This window comes from Manis pentadactyla, chromosome 12 (genome assembly GCF_030020395.1).
Source record: "Manis pentadactyla isolate mManPen7 chromosome 12, mManPen7.hap1, whole genome shotgun sequence".
NCBI classification, from domain to species: domain Eukaryota; kingdom Metazoa; phylum Chordata; class Mammalia; order Pholidota; family Manidae; genus Manis; species Manis pentadactyla.
In genome coordinates, this window is record NC_080030.1 from 99,979,986 (window position 1) to 99,997,602 (window position 17,617).

Sequence of the window (17,617 nt, forward strand, 5' to 3'; positions counted from 1 at the left end):
TAAGCTGAAGCAGGTATGAGGTGCTCTCAGAGGCTCTCTCAGGTAAATGTATTTGCTAGTTTGAGCAGTTGCTTTGCAAAAATTGAATTAATGACACAGCTAAACATTTTCAGTGTTGAAATTTGAGAATATCCTGAGAGGATGCTTATGGTACATGAAACTACTGGGCACAGAAGAATTTTAAAATGTTGCCAAATTATGGCAGGAGGGAAAAAGAGTGGGAAAAACTATAGGGGAGAAAGTGAGAAAGGGGCAGGTCAAAGTTGAAGTTATGAACTCGGCCTTTCTTCTCACAGAGTCTGGGGCCTCTGACTACCTGTATGCTACACTCATTGTTATATTAATATAAGCCAGACACTGAAAAATAAAATTGAGAATGTCTCAAACTAATTAAGTCTTGTAAGGAGTAAATGACAGAAAACATTTTAGCTTCTTAATCATGGCAGAATTCTTAAAAATTCTATATAATTTCATGGCATCTTAATATAATTCATTCAACCCTAAAGCAATTTTGCAATAAGCAAAATATCATAAAAGGAAAACAGAGTGAACTACCTACAGGGGCCAATAGATAAGATCTCTACAGCACAGCGAGGACCCTTCACATACTGCAGTCCTGTTCAAAAGGCCATCAAAAACTCAAACTACTGAAAAATCACAAATGTCACCAACAAAAGGAATGTTGACGAGATAAGAGTCAAAAAATATCCGAAAGGGCTGCCTTCTCTAAAGGAATTTCAGACTGTTGCCGGCATGGGTTGGTTAAGTCAAATCTCACTGACGGCTCCATTAGAGAATGGGAATGCCCCGGTCAGTGCTATTTTTTAAATGTAAAAATACCAGGAAGGGAGCAGCAAATGAAACAATCTACTGCTCCCTAACATACATGGCTTAGCACCCAGAGAAAGCCTCTGCCCCCAAGAGACTTTCTACAGGGGGTTAAGCTTCATTAAATGAGGTGTAACCTTTCATTTCCACTACATGTCTTTTCTTGCAAGAGGCAGGAGTTCCACTGGGATTCTAATACACACCTCTGTGAGCTCAGCTCCTGAAAACATACACCTTCTGGGTTTTAGGTTCACCTTTGCCAGTGTCTGCATCACTATTTCACAGCCACCCGCATCGCACATATGCTATTAACATGATGAAAAATACAGCCACCACTGTCAGTTTGGTGTAAATGGAACTTATCTTCTAGTCCTTTGCATCCTGGTGGTATTTCTTAGATAGATTGTTAGCCTTTGAATCCAACGCTGAGAATACTTCTCCATGTTGTAGCCCTTCTTCAATATTGGCCGCCATGATCCTCTGCGCATCTTGCTATTCAGGGTTGATGGAGCCCAGGTTTCTCCGAGCCCAACTGTCAATGTAGAGCTTCTTGGTCTTCTGAATGTAGGTATCAAACTCAATAAAGGAATAGGGTCTAGACACAGTGTGCACCTTCTTCCATGCTGTTATCAAACTCTGAGAGGAAATCTCCTAGGTAGGCAAAAGCCAACTTCTTAGGGAAGGCAGCTTCATACAAAACCAAATAATACACCCCCTGCTCAATAATGTAGTGAAAAGTTATGGCACCAGTTTCCAAGCTCCATGTGGTAGTGGACTGACTGTTCATTCAACTTTCTGAAGAGTTGCTTAGCCTGATTGGTACTGCTAAAGGTCCCGGCCAGACGGTTCATCCTCCTGGGTTGAAGTGCCGGTGGGAGCCCGTCTGCCACTCGGGCAATCATCTTCACAGGCTCCAGGGACCCAACACTGGCCCAGCCGGCCGCCGGCATCCTCTTGACTTCCTCCGCCGTGTCAACAGTTGTACCTTTGCCTTAGTTCTGCGAGATACAGCTGCTTGTGTCTCCCCACATTTTAACTTCTAACAGGCCAAGTGACTCCATTTGTCGAGGTCTATTTGCTGATCTGATTTATTGGATTTTATCATCAATTTTGGAAAAAGAATCAGGCAAATAGAATCCAAGAGAAAAGTGTTCTTTTTGTGGGAGATAGAACTGACCCAAACTATCTCTTCCATGTCTTCTTCCTTCTGCAACCCATCTAGGTCCGTTATACCCAGTACCTTTCTTGGATTGGAAGATGCAGGAATAATGAATGGATGGAGATAAATAGGTTTTGGTAGGGAGATATTAAAATTACTTTTCATTATTAAAATCCTCAAAAAATTCCAGTGAGTATTTGAAAATATAGACCTGTACCCTGGGAGAGAAGGTAGGACTAGAAAAAGATTTTGAAGTTATCTGCATAAAGTTTTTAAAGCCAGAGAGTAAGTGGAATGCTTTATAGATTATAAATAGTGTATATCTGAAATCAGAATGCCTGGGTTCAGTTCTGGCTCTATTACATTCTAGCTGAGGAACCTTGGGCAAGTTATCTAACATCTCTGATCTTCAGTTTTCTCATTTCTTAAATAGGATTTGCCATAGGTTATCTTTCAGTTCCTTTTTAGCTCTAAAATCTACCATCTTAAGAAATTGTTAAAGGTGCAAGTGCAGAGATAAAATATAGAGAACCTGTAAGTCCTCAGTGGAATTGAGACTTCAGGCAGATTTTTAAAGCTGAGAGCAATTTAAGAATGTGCATATTTGAATGAGATTATTTGTTTCTTGATTAACACATGAACCTTTTACTTTCCCCCCTGATGAGTATCACAACCCAATTTCCATCAAAATTTCCTCTTCACAAGGTACAATGCAGTACTCTGTGGAGATCACAGTCACTGCGACTCATGATGGCTTAAGCATCAAGAATTAGAATAAAACGAATGAGTTTTAGTGATGATGTTTCTCTGATAAAATAGCAACTGATTACAACCTGAATGTGGTGAGAAAGCAAAGTCATTGGATCCAAGATTCATACCTGTGAGATACTATGACTGAAGATCTGCCATAAGAAGAAATGGAAATCAAGGACTTGGAATCATATGGGTATCTTTATAGGGGGTCAAAACACTTTATAGACATCAAATTAATAACCCTTATTGTACCTGTAAGAGGTAGGTAAGAGAAAGGTATTAACTTCAGTTAGAAACTGAGGACTGATATTTATGGGACAGGCACAGGGCACATGCAGAGGCAGTCAGGTGTCATATCAAAAAGCATGTGGTCTGTCTTTGGAGGGCTTACATTTAACACCCCACCATACCACCCAGCTGTTGTGTCTCCTTGGGCAGGTTGCTTATTTGGGTCTCATTGTTCTTTTTTTGCTACAAAATGGGGGTAGTAATGGTTACTAGCGGTTGTTAGGATTAAATAAATAATAGTGTAAAGTGCTTCTAGTGGTGTCTGCCGCGTAATAAGTATTGTCAGTATAAATCAATACACCAGTAGCTTTGCCATCACTACTGCTATAACGACAACACTGTACAGTGAGGCTTTAGCAATGTAAAATGGAGTTCATGTTTCTTTTTATTTTAGGGTTCCCATTCTGAAAGTGTGGTCTAGGAAAGGCAGAGGACTGTGAGGGCCCCTGTGATAGTCCATAGTGTGGTCTCTGTCACATTAGCTTTAATGATTAAACAATGCTTTAACATTTTTGAGTGCAGAGGAAACTTATTTATGACATCTCATTGAAGACAGATGGAAGTTAATAACTAATAACATTTTCCCCCATTAATTTTGTGTTTTTAATGGATAATAGTAGCAGGAATTGGCTTAGAGAGGCATTGTTTGTTTGAAGGGTATTTCTTCTCATGAAAGGAATCAATGAAGAACAAAAGCTTGGGCAATTCTTCTGAGACTGTACTAGCCAGAGAAAAAAATCAGTGATTGTATAAAAATGACAGATTAGCAAAGTCAGACCAATAGCCTGCTGCATCGGCATTCAGATTCTATTTCACCCACAGTGTTTCAGAATTTATTTCTATTCCATCCTTTTAGGTAAACCTTATACCTACTGAAAAACTCTTCTTCCTTAGCTCATTAATCTGTTTTGTTTATCCTTTAATACAGGATTCAAAAGATGCTGATTGCTTCAGTCATCCAGAGTACCCACTGAACCACCTAAGCATACATGTATCATTTGCACTGTTTTATTTTCCAATAATTTATCTATTTCTTTGGAAACCCTATTTTAGTCCATTTATGCAGTGTGAATAATCAGTACTATTAAAGTTCCCTGATGTCAGGGACTACAACTTCTATTTCTGTTGGATCTCCTTAGGGTGCCTGTCATAATGCTCAGAAACATTTACTAAGCACCCAGTGATGCTTAGCAAATGCTATTGACTGACAAGACTTTCATGTAATTGCTATAGCAGCAAGAGATCTGAGAGAGTTCTGGGAGACAAGCAGAGAAACAGAGGCCATAGGTGTACAGATTTGAGTTTCATCCACATAATGAGAGTAGTCTCACCGGACAAAGTTCCTACTTTTTCTTAAACCTTTCATGCATGTAAATGTTCTATGTCTTTAAACATTTTCAATGTCTTTTTTGGTATACTTTTATAAAATTTGTATGCTTTTCTTCTGCCAGAAAGAGGACCCTAATTGAAAGGTGAGAGAATACCATAATTTATGTAATGGTATTATTTTTTCTAATACTCTCCATTTATGGAAAGCTTTAAGATTGTCCCTGTTAGCTAACTATGCCATGTACTATAATTTAAAAAGTGAATTCATTTTTCAATTTTTATCTTCTTGTGACATATCATCAAATTTTTACCAGTATGTGTGACAAACATATAAAAGTATAAAACAAATCACACATTCTCTGAAAAATCTGAAGTATATTTAAATACAAATATCATTTGCTAGATATCTTAGTTTAAGTTTGAAAACATTCTGGGAGATATTTGTATATAAAAAGAAAACAAAAGAAACCTCATTTCTCCTTTTTAAAGTTTTCTTGAACTAATGCTACTAATGCCAGTGGAAGAGAGAGGATTATATAAACAATGCAATAAATACTGAAGATCCTTTCTTGCAAGGAAACACTATGGTAAACGATTGGCTCAGTAATTCTGTCCCGTGAAAAGCAGTCAAGTGATCTTCACTTGAGATGAATCAAACAGGCTACAAGTAAGGTATAATCACAGCATAAGTACTCATGCACTATATAGCATTTGTGGTGACACGTATGTATGGGTACTATGTGTGTGAACACATATTTATACTAGGCTTTGTTTAAGATATACTGTGGAAATGCAGAAAAACATTTGATTATAATTTCTTTTTAAAGGACCTTCAAGAGAGGAATAAATCAGGTTAGTGTCACAAACCCTGAAATTTACATAATGATATTTTTTGTGGCAACTATCATTGATATTAATGCTGTTACCCACGGGATACAGCATGAAAAAGAGGACAAGAACACTGAAAACCCTGTATTATAGATGTAAGCTCATGTCTGGCATAAAATAAATTTGGTTCTCTCTACTAAACATAACAGAAATTCAGTATCAATTAATATGTGACTAAGGTTAATGGTCCTTGAGCCTCAGTCCATTCAGTTATTTAGAAGTGAGTGCCTTTCACGTCAGCTGCTGTTGTTAATAAGGGATATTAAGGTAACAATCAGATAACTGTAGTTAAAAACAGGAGAGCTTACTTGCTGCAGACAGATTAAAGCGACTTTCATTTGTTTTCCCCTTGCTGCTCCCAAGTATCATTACTTCCTGTCTCATGTCCAGATGAACAAGCAGCAGGTCTAATATCGAGAGTAATTTCTGTAGTCCCCAATCATAGCTCATTTGAAGGAATTGTGTGTTGGATTGATTGTGGAGCCTGAAACAAGCCATAGAAATGCAAATGCCGCATCCTTTAATTGGAATATTTTTATGTATCGCTAGAATTATTTTTGCATCTTTTTAGAAGATATTAGAGCTGTCTTTCAAATTTTTGTATGATAGTGCTGTGAGACAAAGTTGGCGTTTTACAAAAAAAAAATGTAGGTATATATATTTTTTATACGTAAGTGGAGATAAAAGAGAATTAGTAAGTACTCTCTTTTCCCCTATTCCTGAGTGTGTTATGTGCGGTTCTCTCAAAGTCATGACCAGTAAGGACCCCAAGGCTGTGTGAATAAAAAGCAGAATCACAAAAATGCTGGTACAGGCTTACTTTTGTTGATCCTATTTTGTAATTTCCAGACATCTGGAATCTGGCAAATGTATAGTAGTTTCGTTAGGCAGATGGATGTGAGAGGGAAAAAAAAATGAGGAAGAGGTTTGCTTAAATATCTGAAGGCGCCTTGATGATACCTGGTGTTTGAGGTGGCGGTGATTTAGAATTGTTCTGTGTTTATTCAAAGCAAAAGGGAAATGAGGGAAATGCTTTGAAAGTCTACCCATTATGTCGGAATGGGATATCACATTAAAACAGAAAACACAAACGTCTCCTAAAAACCTCAAACTCAAGGGGTGACCACATGGCAAACACATACAAATCGAATCATAAAGGCTGGATGTATCTGTATGGGACTTGCCATTATAATACAAAACTAACAAAAAATCAAACATTTAGCTCCAGTAGCTCTCAAAAGTGCTGTCTGAAGTTGCAACCCCATAGATTCTGATTTAATTTGTGTGAGGTGGAACTCAGAACTGGGTGACTGTTCTGCACGTTTCAGGGGATTCAGATGTGAATACAAGGTGGAGAACCCCTGTTTTGCACCACCAGCTCTGAGAAGAAGGTAAAGACTTTGGGGTGGATTAGCCCTCATTTGAACTCCCGGCTCTGCCAGTCTCTGTCACTGGCCATGTGGCCTTGTGCTGGTTACTCTCAGAATGCTTCCTCATCAATGACACGGAAAATACAAATCCACCAGATTTCCATGAGAAGTGCATTTGGTAGTATTTGTAAAACGTTTGGTAAGGTGCAAACATACTTGTTCTCTTCTACCAGTAATGCATTTCTTAGTCTCTCTGGACCCCTGGTGTAAGGTCACTTTGTGTTATAATATTAAGACAAAATTAATATCATCTCCCCTAATATATTATATAGTAAAACCTTCAGCATTTTGGAGAATTTTTTGGTTATGGGGTTAATGCATGTAATTATTTCTGGCTCTTATTTCCTGATTTTTGAATTCTCAGTCTCTGCTTCTGCTGCTTGCTTCTGACTCCATTTCTGCTTTACTTTGTACCATTGGACAGTGTCCCTATCCTTTTGTTATCAAAAACAGCAACTGTAGCTGATTTTAGAGAAGGTTTGTAATTCAGTACACAGCTTAAAGTTGCACCTTGGATATCCCTTTTCTTAAAAACCCCTCAACTATTTCTGCTCCAAAAATGTTTTATTGGTTGTCACTTGTAGGGAGCGTCTGGCCTCCTTTCATGTTGCTGTGCCCTCTTGTTTTTCTCTCAAACTCCATTACACATTTTTCTAGACTTTTTTTCCTTCCAAATCCCCAAATGCCAGTTGGTCCTTAGTTCTATCTTTGGTTACGTCTAGGCCATTCATTCATGCCCTGAGTAATATACTTTAACCACAAAGTAGCCAAACAAGATATTTGCTAAATAAAAACTGTTGTTGCTTCAAAGAGGAATTTTGCCAATCAGTAGAGGTAATATTTCTGCCCACTGTAGAACATTAACATAACTGATTATAATTAGTATTATTCTCACATTGCTTTTCATTTTAGTTCCCAGAATAAACAGCAAGTTGTTGGGTATAAGAATATCAAAGCTTAGTGGACATAAAAATTGCCTGAGAGTTTGTAGATGCCTGATCTTTGTTCCAGGGATTTTGATTCACTAACCTAGCAGTGTACACTTTTATGAGCATCTCAGATAATCCAATGCAGGTGGCCTGTGTGTTACACAGTGAACAGTACGAGCGTGGTTTAGTTCAAGGAGATCGTAGCTTATTTGGTCCAGCTAGCTCCTTTGTATTTGCTGCTGGGTATCCACGGTGCAGAAGGTTGTTCAGAGAGGGGATCTTACCTGTCTGAGCAAGGTGGGAAGGGGACCTTGCAGGAACTGAGGCCCTCTTTGTTTTCCCCAGATGTCAAGGCAGCATGTAGTAGTAATTTTAGGCCTTACACCACATTGGGATTGAGGAAAAAGCACTGGGCTTTTTCGAATTTCCAGTTACCATGTGGCCTATAAAATGAGGATATGCTAGTTCTGTCTCTTAAGGATCTTTGTAAGGATCATCCATCATTCTGTGTCTAAAAATACATCAGATACTCTTCCTTTGGTTGCATTGACTGATAATAGAAACAGAATCTTTGGCCTGAGACATCACGGACAGGTTTATACTGGGGCCTCAGAAGCTGGAAAGTAGGGTAATGGTTCTTAAAGTTGAAAGTACTTGAGTCCCTCTGAGGGTAAAACACTGCTTGTAAAACAGACATGCACATGAAACACACTTCAGTAATCTTTGTCCTCAGAGTTTTGGTGGTTTAGGGCTGAGTATTGATTTAGAAATGTGCATTTAACAAGATCCCAGGCGTTCTGATGCAGTGGGCCTTCAGCCAAATAGTGCTTACCTTGCTGTAGTGTCAAGCTTCCTGAACTCGACTGGGCAACAGAATCTTTCGAGGGCTTGTTAAAACACATGCTGTTGGGCTCCACCCCCAAAGCTTCTGATTCAATAGGTCTGGGCGGGGTTTCAACACGTGCGTTTCTATAGAGTTTCTAGGCCATGCTGCTTCAAAAACCACTGGTTTGGTCCTGTATTCCAATTATGTATGATTTTTGTCTTCTAGGGGATATTTACCAATATCTGGGGGCACTCTGGTTGTCACAGGCTGGAGAATACTACTGAATCTCATGGGCAGAGGCCAAGGATGCTGGTGAACAGCCTACAGTGGCCGCTCCATCATTGCTTCCCTTCAGCTAAGAATTGTCTGAGCCCAAATGCCCACAGCGCTAAGGTCGAGAACTACCAGTTTAGTTCATCTTCTGGGATGGGAGTTATGCCATTATTCTCATGGCAGCAGGCACACATTTCTTGTACCCAGACACCATAGGGAGTTGCTTTTACCTGAAAAGAGGAGCTAAGTGTAATTCACCAAACATTTTATAAAAGAAAGAGCTTTGCACTTTCAATGAGCCACTCATTTCCTATCTTGTTCTCTGCCCTGCAGAGCTCATCTGGATCAGATGATCTTTTGAAACCAATGGAACCTGTGCTTGGGATGAGACAAGGGATGAAAAGAAACAGCAATGTTTAACCAAGGCTGCTCATTCCTTTTGATTAAACTGCAGGTGAAAGGAAGTAGTGGAATGATGCAATTGAGTGGGCACCAGAAAAAAAAGATACAAATTAATGACTCTAAAGGAAAACACCTAATGCTAGGTGAAAGTTATGTGGATTAGCTAAGTTTTAAAAATCCTCTTTGTAAAGCTGCACACAGAGGTATACACTTGCTGCCTAAGATATAAACTAAACTAAGCAGTTTTCTTACTTTCTGCTTTATTCACAACAATCAAGTAATGGTAATAACTCCAAGACTGGCAAAATATTAGCAGGTAGAAATCTGATGGGTAAGAGTTTTCTCAGAGGTTGGAGAAAATAACGGAGTTACTTTAAGTTATAGATGGTGGCAAAGAAAAGTAAATGCATTTTTTTACAAGGCTGTGCAAAACAGGCCGCAGTTTACTGAGGCGTCGTTGAAGCCCTGCTGATGATGCTGAGCACAAGATAAGCAACAGACTCGTGAAACCTGGTAGATGCTTAGCATGGAACAGGAAGCAGCACTGAATAGCCTAAGGTTTGCTGTGGGAATGACCACACACAAACATTTTGAAAAAGGCCTCCTAACACCTTTGAAAAAGCCAAATGAGAAGAATATAGAACGGGTTTCATTCCCCTACTCCTCATCTCTTATTAAAAAAGCCATGGAATGAAATTATTCTTTGAGAGGAGCAAAGACACTTGGAAGGACCAATTCCCAGCCAGGAACTCTTCCTTTTTCTTCATTTCATCTTTTATTTTTCCCCGACTCACCAATGCCAATCCCAGTTACACAGGTTTAGTAAATAACCAATAGTATATTTAGAAATTTTAGATGCGGTGAATATTTTATGTGTATGAACATAGTATTATCATCACCATCATTAATATCTTTATAGTTTATACTCTCTACCATGGGTTTTAGTTTGCATGTCTGTAAAATGTTTTCAAAACATATTTTCTTCTTGGCATGCTTTTGTCAAATAACTGTGTTAAGAAATTGTAATATGTAAATAAAATCTGATTAGCTGATCTGACTGAATCATCTCAGAACCAGAGGTTGTGAGTCAAGACCTCATCCACTAGACCTCATGGTGGCTCTTGAAATATTGTGAAGGCTTTCAGATTACACAAGCAGTTTAATAATAAATGGTCTAACTTCTTAGGTATCCTTTAAAGTCTCTTCAAGCTTGCCAAATGTAAGCACTATTACCTCCAGAAAGGATTTAAGTGAATCTATTAAGCAAGATGTTATTTATATTTAAAAATAAGGTAAGAAGAAATATCTGGAAATCTGACCCCAGAGCATCTTTGTACCAAAACAAAAAATTTAAAATAGGTTACTTGGCTCCCTTTGTCTAGTAAATGTCTAAAAATGATTGATTTTTTAATTGGATCTTTTTAATAAGGTTATTTAGCAATACAACAGATATCTGCAAGTGTGAGTTGGTAAAATGTGGAACTCTCCTAGACATATGGCATTTTATTTTATTATCAGCTAAGGCTGAATATGTACAACTGAATCTTGAATTTTAGGAACACAGAAAGCGTTTGTGAGAGAATTAGGTAAATCTAAAGATGTTTCTTTCTCATGATCTAGCTTAACCTCTGGGGGTTATGACTGACATTCTCATAAACTGAAGTTATTTACAAACATTAATCATCTTGATCTTCAATGATGGCAAGACTGAGCTCTCTACAAAGTACTACACAGATAGATGTTCTGTATTGTGGTTTAACTCAAGATGCTGTGTTTTATCTACACAGTGTCCAGGAGAAAGGGTTGGTGTGCCATCCTGAAATCAAGGGAACCTGACCTGCTTGAATGGAGGATGGGCACTTGTGAACACTGGTGTATAACAGGGATTCCTTCAATTGGGGCGTGTTTTCTCCTCAACTGTTTTTAGTATATATAAATGCCTAGACAGTTACTCAGTTGAGACAGCAGAGCATCTTCTACAATATAGAGATGGTTGTGTCCTGGAAAAATTTTATTGTTTGTTAGTTATTCTAAAATTTTCACTCTAACTAAATTTGAGAATTATTCCATGCAACATCTGATGTTTAATGTCACTGTGTTTATGCGTCTTTCAAGGTATGTTCATATGCAAGATGGCTGAAAGAGTTGACTTAGGGGAAAAGTAATATAATGGGTTTATCTTAAAGTTGGAAAATATCTAGAATATTTTATTTTTTACATAGTTGATAACTGGTCACCTTTTTTTTAGTTCTCCCTCTTTTTATCTTAAGATATTCATCTTCCTTTTCAAATAGTGGTATTTCTTTGTTATAAAAAATTTGGAAGTTAAATAAGTAGAAAAGAAGAAAATAAAAATTACCTCTGGTATCATATCACTATCCAGTGAAAATCACCATTGATATTGCATTTTAATCTTTCCATGTTTTTCTATACAAATGTTTTGGTTACTAGTAAACAAGAGATTGGTATATATATCATTATCTAACTTAAAAAAGAAGCCTAATATTAGGCAAACATCTTTCCATGTCATTAGATATTTACCTACATTATTACTTTTAATGCTCTTCATAGTATTCCATTGTATGAATATGCTATAATTTATTTAATTTTCTATTGTTGAGCATTTAGAGTTTTTTCCAAATTTTTATTATAAACAACTTTCTGGTCAAAACTATTTTAATTAAATCATTGCACATATTCAGAATATATTTCTTTTATGGTTATAAAACAATAATTTCATCTCATTTTTAGAATATATTTCATTTTACTCTAATTATAAAAGTAAATCATACCCTATAGAAAATTACGGAAAACTATGAAAAGGAAGTAAAAGCCAAAATCTTAACACTAGATATAAATATGAACATTTTGGTAATTGTTCCTTCCTATGAATTTTTTTCCTCTAATCACAAAGTAAGATTTGATAATCATTGAAGATATGATGGTAGAGAAATCTAGAAAGAGGATAAAATTTTATTATCTGAATTCCCTGAAGTGACCACTGTGAAAGATTCCATATAGTCTTTTGTTCCATGTATTTTTACTCACAAAAATAAATTCATGTTCAATAGATACTAAATCATTAGTAAATAATGTGTTTTCATTATTTACTGTGGCAAAGGAATTTCTCTATATTAAGAATTCTAATATTTAATGCTGCTTAATAGTGTATTTGGTAGAAGTATTTTCTAACCTATTATTTGATAGTTAGTTTGATTATATGTGTAAATATTAACACTCCTACTTTATATACATTAATGCATTTTTAATGCCCACTTGATTACTTTCATAATGTTGATTTTCTCAGGTGAATTTAAGGGTTATGAATTTTATTCCAGATGTTTCTTAGGTGCCTGTTTAATTCATGCTGGTAAACTCAGATCAGCAGGATAAAGATGGATGTTCATTTTTTCTATTTTCTTAGGAGGGGTAAATTTAATTTTAAACTTTAGTAAAATTATTTCAGTATACCAGAACCAGATCCAAGAACAAATATAAGTATAGTGGTGTGTACAGGTATTTATTTTTTCCTTTTTTTGTCTTAGAATTCTCATATTTTCTTCAAATTACAAAGAAAATATTCTTCCTTTTGAATTAGGAAATCGTGTGAAAATACATAATGTTTTTTAAGTGATTGCTATATTGATCCTGGCTATTCACCAATCAGATATTTTTTAACTTTTATGTGCCAGGAATGGTCCCAGGGACTGGGTTTATTATGCTTTTTCTCTTCTGACTGTATTTAATTCCATGCAAAATGGAATGACTATGATTTAAGTAGATAAATTTATTCACTTAACGAATATTTATCACACACTCTCTGCCACATGCTGGTGGTACAGAGATGAAAAAGCCATGATGCCTGTCCTCAGGAGCTCATGGTCTAGTAGGGGTCAGGCGATCAACAAATTATTACAATCTAGAGTGTGAGATGCAGGAGCAAATTGTTCTTGCTGTCCAGAGAAGCCTAGAACAAGTAATCCCTCTGAAAGGGGAGGTGGTTCTGGTACACATCACACAGGGAAGTAGTTGGGCTGTTTCCTGAGGGATGTAAGAGTTGGTTAATGTGAGAGGGTGGAAGGCAGGGGGATACCTGCTTCCTCAGTCTTGAGATAAAGGGAAAAATCAAAGATACACAACAGGTTAGGAGATGGCATTGGCCTTGGTGACTTAGGAGTCAGTTAGACATAGTGGTTTTATGAAATTAAGCTTGATGAACATGAGTAACTTTTGTATAAAATTTTATTGCTATTTGCATATTTAACAACACAGTAAACTAAAATCTTTTTACAGTAGTTAAATTTTTCAATGTTTGTAAAATAAATCCATGCTCATTGAAAAATTGTGAAAATATAGGAAAAAGGAAAACAAACATCATCCATGCATAATCACTGTTACTATTTTGGTGTACATGTTTTAAAATTCATTTTAAACAACCATCCTTTAAAAAGTGAAATCATGTGATACATGTGGTTTTTTACCTGTTCCTTCTCATATATCAGGAAAGCTTTCACAAAATAAACCTAAGTTTATATTATATATAAATGAAATATTCTATTGGATATAACATATTAAAAAAAAATTCTATTGGATATGACACATTTTTTTAAAACAAATTTGCCTCTTCTAGTACATTTGAGGTTGTTTTCTCTTTCTTTTCTCTATTAAAAATAATGCTTTCATAAACAATCTTTTATAGTCATCTTTGTTCACTTCTTTATTTCCTTAGGAGGAATTACTATATTAAAGCATATACACATTTCAAATGCTATCCAATCAGTATTTTGAAAGTTTGTATCATTTTATTTATATTTCCACCAAGTAATATATGAGAGTATAACCAAATCTACTCCTAAATTGCTTTTCTTGTAAAAGTAACATTATTCTGCTTCAAATAAAACTATCAGTGCCAATATACTTCAATGAGGCTTGTGATTAAATTATAAATAAATTGAGAAGAGATCATATCTCTGTGCTTCTGAATTTGCCCCCTCAAAGAATATTAAATGAAAGTGCAAAAGACACAATTGAATGTAAATACATTTAAAGTATTGTAATTGTATATATTTATGGAATATTTACTCTAAAGAATTAATAGAAATTTATATTTAAGTCTGACATTTTATCAGATGTCTTGAAACCAAGAATCCTCATGTTTTCACATGTGTTTCATTAATGAATAATAAGATCATCCTCATATTTTTGTACCCATAAGCTAATGTTCTTTGTCTTCAAAGAAATTCACAGAATAAGTTTCACTAACTTTAGCTAAATTGCTACTTATTTCAGTGTCCTAAATTAACCTCTAGTAATCAAAGAATTAAGAGCATCTCAATGTGTACAACTCATTACTGGAGTGTTTCAAACTATAAACAAAATGAAAAAACCTGTAGGTTTATGTGTGCTTTCATTATTATTGTTATTCAATATCCAAAGGTGAAAAGATAACTACGTTAACTTCCCAAGATTTAATAGGAACTCAAAGTCCTATAATTAAGTGTAGAGTAATTCTTTATAATTATGATGCATCAATAGCTTAGCCATCCAGAATTCCTGGTGAATGAGCCATTTGAAATAGTAATTTTCTGAATGATGCAGCTTTTCCCCTAAGAATTAAAGATATTTCAGAATTACCTTTTATATATTCCCGCCTCACTTAAACAAGTCTTAGGTAATTGTTATATGCAGTCCTGTTTTATTGTCTTTAGGGCCTATTGAATTTTTTGCTTATTTTAATGATCTGATATTGCTCTGCCGACAACTCTTGGGCCTGCTTTCTATTTTTATTCTTCTCATGCTATTTGTTACATTTTTCTATAAGTGTACTACTTCCTCTTTTTTTCTAATTTGCTGGTACTAATCTGGCATACATAACCATGCTTGTTATGATTATGTAAAATAAAAGTAGATGAGAGCTGAAAAAGAGAATGACAGCTTCTTGAGTAAAGAACAGGTGATTTCCTTTATAAATATATATTTTTATTCATATGCTGACTAGTTCAGGAGTCTGTTTTTCAAATTTCTGACTGTGGCTACATTTTGAATAGGTAAGCAATTTTTTTTTTTTTTTTTTTGCTCTAATCCTCTTGATCAAAACTAAATGACAGGCAAAGTGAGTTTTAGGGAAGGCAAAGAAAAATTCTGATCCCTTTCTCCCACACTAGCATCACCTTAAGGCACAACTTCACCTTAAATTATACCAACTCTAGTCTCTGTGTGCAAAGTTGCCTTATACTGTGTTCTTCCAGCCATCAGCTAATCTCTGCCTCTGAGTTTCTGTGAGTTTATGAGCATCAGCTCTTGTTTTCAAGCTACTTCAACATCTCTCAATTCTACTTTGATTTTTCTTTCTGGTAAAAAATGCAGCAAGTTACAGGGGGCCTTAGCTCATTTTTAGCAATATGAACATTGATTCAACAGAAATGGTCATAGAATATTTTTAGGTGTGTGTGGCCCTTGGCCCAGTTACTGGATCAAGGAGGAGTTGAAGCTCTCATTTCACTGCCTTGTGCAGTCCAATATGCACTGAAATCCCCCTTTGTCTAAAAGCAAGTCAGAAATGGCTGGACAGCACACTTAGGGATGAGGAAAAAATGCTTAGATGAATCACTGATCATGGACATAAAATTAAAACAAGGTTAACACATCTGTTTAATGATAAATTATTATAAAAAATAAGTTAAAATAAGAGTCTAATCTCTGAACCAATATTTGATACTGATTGTTATTGTTGTTACCTAATTTAGGGAACATAATTATGAAATAAGTCAAAAGAAACAATAGCTTTAGGGAGCATTTGAAATAATATTTCGGTATTAAAAAAATTACGTGAGATGAGACACCTGAACCCTGAGGCACCGTTTCATTTAATTTAAAGACAGTGTAGTTAAAGCTGAGTAGATTATTTTCTGGCATGTAAGAAGTTGTTATTAGAAACTCCTGACTAATTTGTTTCCCATTTTTACTAAGAACATGATAAATCACACATAATATATGCATTATTCTAGAATTCTTTTTGGAATGGACCTATATGAGGCAGGGGACTCTAAGAGCCTTGCGATTCTATTTTTAAAAGACCAACAGAAAAGAGTGGAAAGATATTAGAATTTTCTCATTTAAATGATACATAAAGAGGAAGATCTGACTCAATTCTAGATTAAAGATGTTGGTCATTTTCTTCCCATCAGCACTTCTGCTGATGGGGGCACTGACCTTGGGCTTTCTCCTTCCCATTATCTGCAGATATGTCACTTTTCCATTTCTGAGAGAAGTGTTTAACATATTATATGAAACTACAGCAAAGGTTTTATGGTTAGTATCTTTAAAAAATTTCATTGTACACCTATTCAGGTGGTTTTGGAGAACTCTTGTATTTCAGTTTTACTGCAATTTATAAAAACTACAACATGTATGCTTATTTAATTGAAAGTATACTATGATAAGATGTAAATCCTTTTAATGTGAACACGACTGATGGTCATGTTTTTGTCATTCTTACCCTTCTCTTCCATGAATATCTCTGATAAAATATATGGTAATTCACTTATGTAGAAATGAGTTATGCAAGTATTCATTTTGTAAATATAGTTAAACCAGGATGATCGCTTAGAAATATTTTATGCACTAATAGGTTTGAATAATTATATGACCACTTACACAAAAATGGTCATCTATCAGATTATGTGTCTGCAGAGTGTTTTCAAATATACCAAAAAAGCTATAGAATTAATTATTATGATGCAAAAGGGAATTCTAAATCCTAAAATTACAGCTTATATACTGTATATCAAGTAAAGCATCCTTACGAAGCACATGTTAATATAAAAAAGACACACAGTGAATTGGGTTTGTGGTAGAAAAATCTAGTGGTGAACAACTTGGGCTCCAGGGCCCGACCATGAAGCCTTGTACCTGTTACTTATCCAGTCTGAGTCTCGATTTCTTCATCTGCATAATGGGGATTAATGCTATTACTTACCATTTAAAGTTGTTGCAAGGATGGACTGAGTTGGCCCATACAAAGTGCTTACAACTGGGTCTTGCTGAAGCAAATCCCGCAGAAGTGCTGACTGTCACAGTTCTGTAGGTGAGAGTGACCACAGCAGGACTTATGGAATGGCTGACTTTGCTGGGCCCTGGGACAGGCGGTTAACTTACATAAACCTTCACATCCTTGCAACAACCCTTCAAGGCAAATATTGTACGTGTTTTATAAATGAAACTGCAGTCCAGAGACTAATTTGACAAGGTCACATTGCCAACATCTTTTAAAACCATGACTTAAGCTCTGATCTGGTTAGGTCCAAAGCCCGATGACCTCTTTCTGCTAAGTCATGTGGTAATGATAATCTTTTTCATATCATACAATTATTTAAGAATTGGAGGACAATTTTCAAATACACACGATATGCTGAGTAGTAAAGTATCTGAATTATCTACAACTGAAGAAAATCAGAGAAATTAGTGATCCTATGAATATTTGTCTTTTTCTGCTATATTTTTATAAATAGCT

The 17,617-nt window shown here is 35.7% G+C and overlaps 1 pseudogene; it reads right to left on the reverse strand.

The window, feature by feature from the left end:
* Window positions 1–1,107: 1,107 nt before the first annotated feature.
* On the reverse strand, window positions 1,108–1,778 carry LOC118915046 (vesicle-trafficking protein SEC22b-like; annotated as a pseudogene).
* Between the last annotated feature and the right edge of the window lie 15,839 nt (window positions 1,779–17,617).